Source organism: Elephas maximus, chromosome 1, assembly GCF_024166365.1.
Source record: "Elephas maximus indicus isolate mEleMax1 chromosome 1, mEleMax1 primary haplotype, whole genome shotgun sequence".
Classification (NCBI taxonomy): Eukaryota; Metazoa; Chordata; class Mammalia; order Proboscidea; family Elephantidae; genus Elephas; species Elephas maximus.
In genome coordinates, this window is record NC_064819.1 from 80,225,444 (window position 1) to 80,237,340 (window position 11,897).

An 11,897-nucleotide genomic window follows, 5' to 3' on the forward strand; every position below is an offset into this window, starting at 1 on the left:
AATATAAGCAAACTTATTTTATGGATACATACAAACTAACCCTAAAGTTTATATGTAAAGGCAAAAGACCCAGAATAGCCAGCATAACACTAAAAAGAAAGAATAAAGTCAGAAAATTGGCACTATCTGTCCTCAAGACTTACTATAAAACTATAGTAATCAAAACAATGTGGTATTGGTGAAAGAAAAGAAAAACAGAACAATGGAACATAAGAAAGAGCCCAGAAAATAGATCCACATAATATAGTCAACGGGTCATTGGCAAAGAAGCAAAGGCAATTTAATGGAGAAAGGACAGTCTTTTCAACAAATGTTGCCGAAACAGCTAGACACCACCCACATGCAAAAAAATGAATCTAGACATGGACCTTACACCTTTCACAAAAATTAACTCAATTAAAATGTTAAATACAAAATAGACAACTTTTAGAAGATAATATAGAAGGAAATCTAGGTGAACTTGAGTCTAAAGATGACTTTTCGGATACAACACCGAAGGCATGATCTATGAAAGAAAAATTGTTAAGCTGAGTTTCATTAAAATTAAAAAATTGTGCCTGTGAAAGACACTGTTAAGAGAATGAAAGGCTTGTACTCAAGATATAAAAAAGAACTCTTAATACTCAACAATAAGAAAACAATTAAAAACAGACAAAAGGTTTCAACAGATACCTCACCATAGAAGACATACAGATGGCAAATAAGCGTATGAAAAGATGTCCTGGCGAAATGCTCCCTTCAGGCGAGGCTTCTTTACAACAAAGAGCTAAAAAACCAAGTGAAGTGAGTATATTTGTGACAAGCTCGGAGCCCTGAGCATCAAAGGCAAGCTTAGACAACGAACTGAGGTGTAGGGGAAGGAAAAGACCGTTCAGAAGTGGAGAGGAGTTACCAGACCTGAATCGCGGTGAGCCCTCAGGCGCCATTCCCGGAGCAGCAGCAGCGGTGACAGCGGGCTGGTACTAGCGTTGGGCTGCAGTTTCCTCAGGAAGAAGCAGCCAGCCACACAGCCTGCTCACACCTCTGGAAACTGGGGAGAACGGCACTCCCGGCAAAAGCTAAGTACTTGCGTGTATCTTACCGCGCCCCACCCCCCCCAACTCCCAAGCCGGCTTCAGCAGCTGAATACCTGGGCCTGAGATAGACCATGGTGAGGACCTAGAGCCATTCTCCCAGCATTGGGGAAGGAAAAAATTTGCAACTGGGGTGAAAAGAGAATTTGCTGGCTCCATTAACTAGGGGACCTCAGGACAGAAGCGGTTCCTGTCCAGGCTTAAACCGTCTGTGGACTTAGCACCTTTCCCTTCTGCATGGACCTGTGTGGGCCTATTTTGGGAGAATAGGCCCTTGTTGGCAAACTCCTACCATTTCAGCGGTGCGGTGGAGAGGTGGGTGTTTGATGTTTGACATTGCTTTGCCTATTAAACAAGGTCCTCATCTACCCACATTAGGGACCTAAGGACTGGTAGCTCCACTCAGGTCACCCAGCCACCCACGACAGGGGTCCAAAGATAACTCGTGCCTCCCAGTCCTTACAACCAAAAACTTTGGGTGCCCATGGTCCTTCTTCAGAACCCACCCACCAGCACGCTCTAGGGAACAGAGACGTGTTTTCCTCAGAGACACTTGGGGGTTGGTTCTCAGCCCCCTGCCTTGTTCAGAGTGTGACCCCCTGTTGCAATCAGATACCAGTATATAAGCCAATCACCCCTGCCACTCTGAGACTGTAGGACATAGCCTGTACCACACACTTGATATCAGCTACCTGGAAACCTAAGCTGAATTCATACAAGAAAACTGAATGGATTCCTAGACTGATATACCTGATAACAGCTCTAGCCAGGTGGGGACAGGACACCAGAGCTCCAAAGGTGAAAACAATCAAGCTAGCTCACTCAAGCAACACATAGGAGTATGCCAAAACAAAACAAAGCAAGCAGCTACAACACAGTAAACAAGCGTAAACTAATACAAGAACTTATAGGTGGCTCAGAGAAAACAGTCAGTATCAAGTCACATAAAGAAACAGACCATGATCACCTTAACAGGCTCTCAAAACAAAGAACCCAGGGATCTTCTAGATGAAAGTGCATTCCTGAAATTACCAGATGCAGAATACAAAAGCTTAATATACAGAACCCTTCAAGACATCAGGAAGGAAATGAGGCAATATGCAGAACAAGCCAAGGAACACACAGATAAAGCAACTGAAGAGATTAGAAAGATTATTCAGGAACATAATGAAAAGTTTAATAAGCTGGAAAAATCCATAGACAGACAGCAATCAGAAATTCAGAAGATTAACAATAAAATTACAGAATTAGATAACTCAATAGAAAGTCAGAGGAGCAGAATAGAGCAAGTAGAAGCTAGAATTTCTGGACTAGAAGATAAATCACTTGGAACTAAAATATTTGAAGAAAAATCAGATAAAAGAATTTAAAAAAATGAAGAAACCTTAAGAATCATGTGGGACTGTATCAAGAGAAATAACCTACAGGTGATTGGAGTACCAGAACAGGGAGGGATAGCAGAAAAAACTGAGAAAATTGTTGAAGCTTTGTTGGCAGAAAACTTCCCTGATATTGTGAAAGATGAGAAGATATCTGTCCAAGATGCTCATCAAACTCTACATAAGGTAGATGTTAAAAGAAAGTCACCAAGACATATTATAATCAAACTTGCCAAAACCAAAGATAAAGAGAGAATTATAAGAGCAGCGAGGGATAAACGAAAAGTCACCTACAAGGGAGAGCCAGTAAGAATAAGCTCGGACTACTCGGCAGAAACCATGCAGGCAAGAAGGCAATGGGATGACATATTTAAAAAATTGAAGGAAAAAATTGCCTGCCAAGAATCATATACCCATCAAAGCTGTCTCTTAAATATGAAGGTGAAATTAAGACATTTCCAGATAAACACAAGTTGCGAGAATTCGTAAAAACCAAATGAAAACTACAAGAAATACTAAATGGACTTCTTTGGTTAGAAAATCAATAATGTCAGGTTATCAACCCAAGACTAGGACACTGGCAGAGCAGCCAGAAGTCAATCCAGGCAGGGAAATCGAAAAACACAAAGCAAGATTATTTAAAAAAAAAAAAAAGCCCAAACAGGGTAACAGCGATGTTATTATATAAAAGAAGACAACATTAAAATAATAAAGAGGGGCTAAGAAACGTAATCATACACCTTCCATATGCAGAGGAAGATACAGGGATCCAAAGAAATAAAAGTTAGTTTTAAATTTAGAAAAATAGGGGTAAATAATAAGGTAACCACAAAAGAGACAAACTATCCTACTCATCAAAATAAAATACAAGGGAAAAATACAGACTCAGCAGAAACAAAATCAGCAACCACAAATATGAGGGAAGGACAATATAAAAAGAAAATCTACTCAGCACATAAAATCAAGTGAGAAAAAGAAGCTGTCAACACACAAAAAAAGACATCAAAATGATAGCACTAAATTCATACCTATCCATAATTACCCTGAATGTAAATGGACTAAATGCACCAATAAAGAGACAGAGAGTGGCAGAATGGATTAAAAAACAAGATCCGTCTATATGCTGCCTACAAGAGACACGCCTTAGACTTAGAGACACAAATAAACTAAAACTCAAAGGATGGAAAAAAATATATCAAGCAAACAACAATCAAAAAAGAGCAGGAGTAGCAATATTAATTTCTGACAAAATAGATTTTAAAGTTAAATCCATCAGAAAGGATAAGGAAGGACACTATACAATGATTAAAGGGACAATACACCAAGAAGATATAACCATATTAAATATTTGTGCACCCAATGACAGGGCTGCAAGATACATAAAACAAACTCTATCAGCCTTGAAAAGTGAGATAGACAGCTCCACAATAATAGTAGGAGACTTTAACACACCACTTTCAGTGAAGGACAGGACACCCAGAAAGAAGCTCAATAAAGACACGGAAGATCTAAACACCACAATCAACCAACTTGACCTCATAGACATACAAAACACTCCACCCAACAGCAACCAAGTATACTTTCTTTTCTAGTGCACATGGAACATTCTCTAGAATAGACCACATGTTAGGTCATAAAACAAGCCTTAGCAGAATCCAAAACACTGAAATATTACAAAGCACCTTCTCTGACCATAAGGCCATAAAAGTGGAAATCAATAACAGGAAAAGCAGGGAAAAGAATCAAACATTTGGAAACTGAACAATACCCTGTTCAAAAAAGACTGGATTATACAAGATATTAAGGATGGAGTAAAGAAATTCATAGAATCCAATGAGAATGAAAACACTTCCTATCAGAACCTTTGGGACACAGCAAAAGCAGTGCTCAGAGGCCAATTTATACCAATAAATGCATACATCCAAAAGGAAGAAAGGGCCAAACTCAAAGAATTATCCCTACAACTTGAACAAATAGGAAGAGAGCAACAAAAGAAACCCACAGGTACCAGGAGAAAACAAATAATAAAGCTGAACTAAATGAAATAGAAAACAGAAAAACAATGGAAAGAATTAACAAGACCAAAAGCTGTTTTTTTGGAAAAAATCAACAAAATTGATAAACCACTGGCCAAACCAACAAAAGAAAAACAGGAGAGGAAGCAAATAACCCAAATAAGAAATGAAAGGGGCGATATTACAACAGACCCAACCGAAATTAAAAGAATCATATCAGATTGCTATGAAAAACTATACTCAAACAAATTTGAAAACCCAGAAGAAATGGATGAATTCCTAGAAACACATTACCTACCTAAACTAACACAAACAGAGGTAGAACAACTAAATAGACCCATAACAAAAGAAGAGATTGAAAAGGTAATCAAAAAACTTCCAACCAAAAAAAAGCCCTGGTTTGTACGGCTTCAATGCAGAGCTCTACCAAACTTTCGGAGAAGAGTTAACACCACTACTACTAAAGATATTTCAGAGCATAGAAAAGGACGGAATACTACCAAACTCATTCTATGAAGCCACCATATCCCTGATGCCCAAACCAGGTAAAGACACCACAAGAAAAGAAAGTTATAGACCTATATTCCTCATGAATGTAGATGCAAAAAACCTCAACAAAATTCTAGCCAGTAGAATTCAACAACATATCAAAAAAACAATTCACCATGACCAAGTGAGATACATACCAGGTATGCAGAGATGGTTCAACATTAGAAAAACAATTAGTGTAATCCACCACATAAATAAAACAAAAGACAAGAATCACATGATTTTATCAACTGATGCAGAAAAGGCATTTGACAAAGTGCAACACTCATTCATGATAAAAAACTCTCAGCAAAATAGGAATAGAAGGAAAATTCCTCAACATAATAAAGGGCATTTATACAAAGCCAACAGCCAACATCACCCTAAATGAAGAGAGCCTGAAAACATTCCCATCGAGATCCGGAACCAGGAAAGGATGCCCTTTATCACCACTCTTATTCAACATTGTGCTGGCAGTTTTAGCCAGAGCTATTAGGCCAGATAAAGAAATAAAAGGCATCCAGATTCCCAAGGAAGAAGTAAAATTATCTATATTTGCAAATGACATGATCTTATACACAGAAAACCCTAAGGAATCCTCCAGAAAACTACTGAAACTAATAGAAGAGTTCAGCAGAGTACCCGGATACAAGATAAACATAAAAAAATCAGTTGGATTCCTCTACAGCAACAAAAAGAACATCGAAGAGGAAATCACCAAATCAATGCCATTTACAGTAGCCCCCAAGAAGATAAAATACTTAGCAATAAATCTTACCAGAGGTGTAAAAGACTTATACAATGAAAACTACAGTACACTTTTGCAAGAAGCCAAAAGAGACTTACATAAGTGGAAGAACATACCTTGCTCGTGGATAGGAAGACTTAACATTATAAAAATGTCTATTCTACCAAAAGCAATCTATTCATTTAATGCAATTCCAATCCAAATCCAAACGACATTCTTTAATGAGAGGGAGAAACAAATCACCAACTTCGTATGGAAGGGAAAGAGGCCCTGGATAAATAAGGCATTACTGAAAAAGAAGAACAAAGTGGGATGCCTTACTTTGCCTGATTTTAGAATCTATTATACCGCCATGGTGGTCAAAACAGCCTGGTACTGGTACAACAACAGATACATGGACCAATGGAACAGAATTGAGAATCCAGACATAAATCCATCCACATATGAGCAGGTGATATTTGACAAAGGCCCCAAAACAGTTAAGTGGGGAAAAGACAGTCTTTTTAACAAATGGTGCTGGCATAACTGGATAACCATCTGCAAAAAAATGAAACAAGACCCATACCTCACTCCATGCACAAAAACTAACTCAAAATGAATCAAAGACCTAAATATAAAATCTAAAACGATAAAGATCATGGAAGAAAAAATAGGGACAAAGTTAGGAGCCCTAATACATGGCATAAACCATATACAAAACTTTATAAATAATGTAGAAGAAAAACTAGATAACTGGGAGCTCCTAAAAATCAAGCACCTATGCTCATCCAAAGACTTCACCAAAAGAGCAAAAAGACTACCTACAGACCGGGAAAAAGTTTTTAGCTATGACATTTCTGATCAGCGCCTGATCTCTAAAATCTACATGATACTGCAAAAACTCAACTGCAAAAAGACACATAACCCAATTAAAAAGTGGGCAAAAGATATGAATAGACACTTCACTAAGGAAGACATTCAGGTAGCTAACAGATATATGAGGAAACGTTCACGATCATTAGCCATTAGAGAAATGCAGATCAAAACTACAATGAGATTTCATCTCACCCCAACAGGGCTGGCATTAATCCAAAAAACATAAAACAATAAATGTTGGAGAGGCTGTGCAGAAATTGGAACACTTCTACACTGCTGGTGGGAATGTAAAATGGCACAACCACTTTTGAAATCAATTTGGCAGTTCCTTAAAAAGCTAGAAACAGAACTACCATATGATCCAGCAATCCCACTCCTTGAAATATATCCTAGAGAATTAAGAGCCTTTACATGAACAGATATATGCACACCCATGTTTATTGCAGCACTGTTTACAGTAGCAAAAAGGTGGAAGCAACCAAGGTGCCCATCAACAGATGAATGGTTAAATAAATTATGGTATATTCACACAATGGAATACTACACCATCGATAAAGAACAGTGACGAATCTGTAAAACATTTCATAACATGGAGGAACCTGGAAGGCATTATGCTGAGTGAAATTAGTCAGTTGCAAAAGGACAAATATTGTACAAGACCACTATTACAAGAACTTAAGAAGTAATTTAAACCAAGAAGAAAACATTCTTCTGTGGTTATGAGAGGGGGGAGGGAGGGAGGGTGGGAGAGAGACACTCATTAATTAGATAGTAGATAAGAACTACTTTAGGTGAAGGGAAAGACAGCACACAATACAGGGGAGGTCAGCACAATTGGACTAAACCAAAAGCAAAGAAGTTTCCTGAATAAACTGAATGCTTCGAAGGCCAGCGTAGCAGGGGCAGAGGTCTGGGGACCGCGGTTTAAGGGGACATCTAAGTCAATTGGCATAATAAAATCTATTAAGAAAACATTCTGCATCCCACTTTGAAGAGTGGCGTCTGAGGTCTTAAACACTAGCAAGCAGCCATCTAGGATGCATCAATTGGTCTCAACCCACCTGGATCAAAGGAGAATGAAGAACACCAAGGACACAGGATGATTATGAGCCCAAGAGACAGAAAGGGCCACATGAACCAGAGACTACATCATCCTGAGACCAGAAGAACTAGATGGAGCCTGGCTACAACCGATGACTACCCTGACAGGGAACACAGCAGAGAACCCCTGAGGGAGCAGGAGAGCAGTGGGATGCAAACCCCAAGTTCTCATAAGACCAGACTTAATGGTCTGACTGAGACTAGTGGTGGTCATGACCCCCAGACCTTCTGTTGGCCCAGGACAGGAACCATTCCCAAAGCCAACTCTTCAGACATGGATTGGACTGGACAATGGGTTGGAGAGGGATGCTGGTGAGGAGTGAGCTTCTTGGATCAGGTGGACACTTGAGACTATGTTGGCATCTCCTGCCTGTAGGGCAGATGAGAGGGTGGAGGGGGTTTGAAGCTGGCGAAATGGACATGAAAAGAGAGAGTGGAAGGAGAGAGTGGGCTGTCTCATTAGGGGGAAAGTAATTGGGAATGTGTAGCAAGGTGTATTGGGTTTTTGTGTGAGAGACTGACTTGATTTGCAAACTTTCACTTAAAGCAGAATAAAAATTATTAAAAAAAAAAAGGTGTTCTACACCTGCTTACTGAAGACCTACTAATTAAAACAACAATAGAATACCACTATATATATATATATATTAAATAAAAAAAAAACTTTGCCCATTGAGTCAATTCCTACTCATAGTAACCCTATTACACAGAGTAGAACTGCCACATAGGGCTTCCAAGGAGAGAGTGGTGGAATCAAACTACTGACCTTTTCTTTAGCAGCCATAGCTCTTAACCACTATGCTAAAATCTAGAACCGTGGCAATACTCAATGCTGATGAGGATATAGAGCAGTAGGAACCCTCATAGCATGGCGCTCCTAGGTATTTACCCGAATGAAGTGAAAATTTATGTCCCACACAAAAACCTGCACTCAAGTGTTTTTAACAGCTTTTTTTGTAATTGCTAAAAATTGTAAAGCAACCAAGGTGTCCTTCAATTAGGTGGATAGATAAACAAGTTGTGGTGCATCCATACAATGGAGTATTATTCAGTGATAAAAAGAAATGAGTTGTCAAGCTATGAATAGACATGGAAGATCCTCAAATATGTATTCCTTTGTGAAAGAAGCCAGTCCGGAAAAAGCTATACTGTATAGTTCCAATTATATGACATTCTGGAAAAAAGCAAAACTATCAGGACAGTAAAAACATCATTGGTTGCAATATCATTGGTTGCCAGGTGTTTAGGGTGTGTGTGTGGCAAATGAATATGTGAAGTGCAGGCAGTTTAAAGGCAGTGAGGTTATTCTATATGTACTGTAATGTAATGGTGAATACATGACAATGCATTTGTCAAAACCCATAGAACTGTACAGTACAGTGAACCCTTACATCGTTTTAATTAATGTGGACTTTAATTAATAATAATGTATCAATATTAGTTCATCACAACAAATATACCATACTAATATCAAATGTATTAGAAAGGGTCTACCCATTGCCCCATTGCCATCGACTCATAGCGACCCTATAAGACAGAGAAGAAAGGGTCTAGGGGAGAGCAATTCCAGTAATTTTAGATGCAAGATACTAAAGTAGCAAACAACACTTTGATTCATATATTATAAAGGGAGAAACTATATGCAAATTATATGGGAAATCTCTGTGCTTTTTGCTCAGTTTTTCTGTAAACCTAAAACTGTTCTAAGAGGTAAAGTCTATTTTTTAAAAAGGGAAAATAGATTGAGAAAAAAATTAATCCAAAAGAAGGTATTACAATTAGAAAAAGAATTATAACCTGTTATTAGAGTACAAGCTAAGTTCTTCATATGAAAAAATAAAAGAAAGAGGTAGGTTAAAATTTCACCAGTGTCTCTCTTGGGGAACAGCTTGGGAAAGGCAGGTGGTTCAGGTCTGTCATACACAAAACATGGCTACCACTTGTAAGTTGAATGTGGCTGCTCAATTTATTAGCATACCAAAGACTATAACTGAAGAAAGGCACTAGAGAAGAGCAATTCGAATAATTTTAGATGCAAGATGGTAAAGTAGCGAACAACACTTTCATTCATATCCTGTTGGCTAGAATTTTGTCAATACCACACTCAGGTACAAGGGATGCTGGAAAATGTTATCTTTTAGCTGATTAGCCATATGCTGGGCAAAAATCCTATTAATATGGCAGAGAGAGAGGACAAGTAGCAGTCTGACACACATAGGAAAATATAAACAGAAAGCACAAAACAAAATGACAGAAACACACACACACACAAATACAGCAGTAATCCCAGTAAATAAAGGACTAAAATGATTTATTAAAAAATGAGGATTGTCAGATAAGTTTTTTTTTTTTTTTTAGTCAATAAATACTAGGTATAAAATTTTTTTTTTTTTGTAAGAGGAGTCATGCATATTGATAAAATTACTAGGTTCTTAGACATCCTTTCAGGGTTTTTTTTTTTTTCCTTTTTTTAGTGACTTTTTTACACAAAGGGTAACACTTTGTATATACACTGCTTGGCACTTCGCTTTTTTCACTTTACATTATATCCTGGAGCTCTTTCCCTAGCAGTGCACAGGGAGCTTTCTCCTTTTTTAAAAAAAATTATATAGTATTCAGGACGTCTGTTGGTTTGTTGTACTGTGTGGGCTTGCGTGTTGCTGTGATGCTGGTAGGTATGCCACTGATATTCAAATACTAGGAGGGTCACCCGTGGAGGACAGGTTTCAACTGAGCTTCCAGACTAGGAAGAAGGACCCGGCAGTCTGCATCTGAGAAGAATTAGCCAGTGAAAACCTTATGAATAGCAGCAGAATACTGTCTGATATAGTCCCAGAAGATGAGCCCTTCAGGTTGAAAGGCACTCAAAATATAACTGGGGAACAGCTGCCTCCTCAAAGTAGAGCCGACCTTAATGACATGAATGAGGTCGAGTTTTTGGACCTTCATTTGCTGATATGGCACGAATCAAAATGAGGATAAACGGCTGCAAACATCCATTAATCATCTGAATATAGAATGTAGGAAGTATGAATCTGGGAAAATTGGAAATCTCCAAAAATGAAGCAGAATACATAAACATCAATATCCTAGGCATTAGCGAGCTGAAATGGACTGGTATTGGCCATTTTGAATCAAATAATCATACGGTTTACTATGCCGGGGATGACAACTTAAAGAATAATGGTGTCACGTTCATTGTCAATAAGAACGTTTCAAGATCTATTCTGAAGTACAACACTGTCAGTGATAAGATAATATCCATAAGCCTACAAGGAAGACCAATTAATACGACTATTATTCAAATTTATGCACCAGCCACTGAAGCCAAAGATGGAGATACTGAAGATTTTTACCAACATCTGCAGTCTAAAATTGATCAAACATGGAATCCAGACACATTGATAATTACAGGTGATTTGAATGCAAAAGTTGGAAACAAAGAAGGATTGTTAGTTGGAAAATATGGCTTTGGTGATAGAAATGACACCGAGATCACATGATAGAATTTTCCAAGACCAACAAATTCTTCAATGCAAATACGTTTTTTCAACAACATAAACGGCAACTGTACACAAGGACCTCAGCAGACGGAATACACAGGAATCACATCAACTACATCTTCGGAAAGAGATGATGGAAAGCCCAGTATCACTAGTCAGAACAAGGCCAGGGGCCAACCGTGGAACAGATCATCAATTGTTTATATGCAACTTGAAGACGAAGAAAATTAGAACAGGTTCACGACAGCCAAAGTACGACCTTGATATATCCTACCTGAATTTAGAAAGCATCTCAAAAACAGACTTGACACATTGAACGCTAATGACTGAAGACCAGATGAGTTGTGGAATGACATCAAGGATATCATACATGAAGAAAGCAAGAGGTCATTAAAGAGACAAGAAAGAAAGAAAAGAAAAAAATGGGTGTCAGAAGAGACTCTGAAACTTGCTTTTGAATGTCGAGTAGCTAAAGGGAATGGAAGAAATGATGAAGCCAAAAAGCTGAACAGAAGATTTCAAAGTGTGGCTCAAGAAGACAAAGTCAAGTATGATAATGACATATGTGAAGACCTGGAATTAGTGTCTTCTGACACTCAGCATTTCTCAAGCCGAAAGAACTGAAGAGAAAATTCAAGGTTCATGTTGTACTATTGAAGTGTTCTATGGGGAAAATATTGAAAAGAAGATGGAAA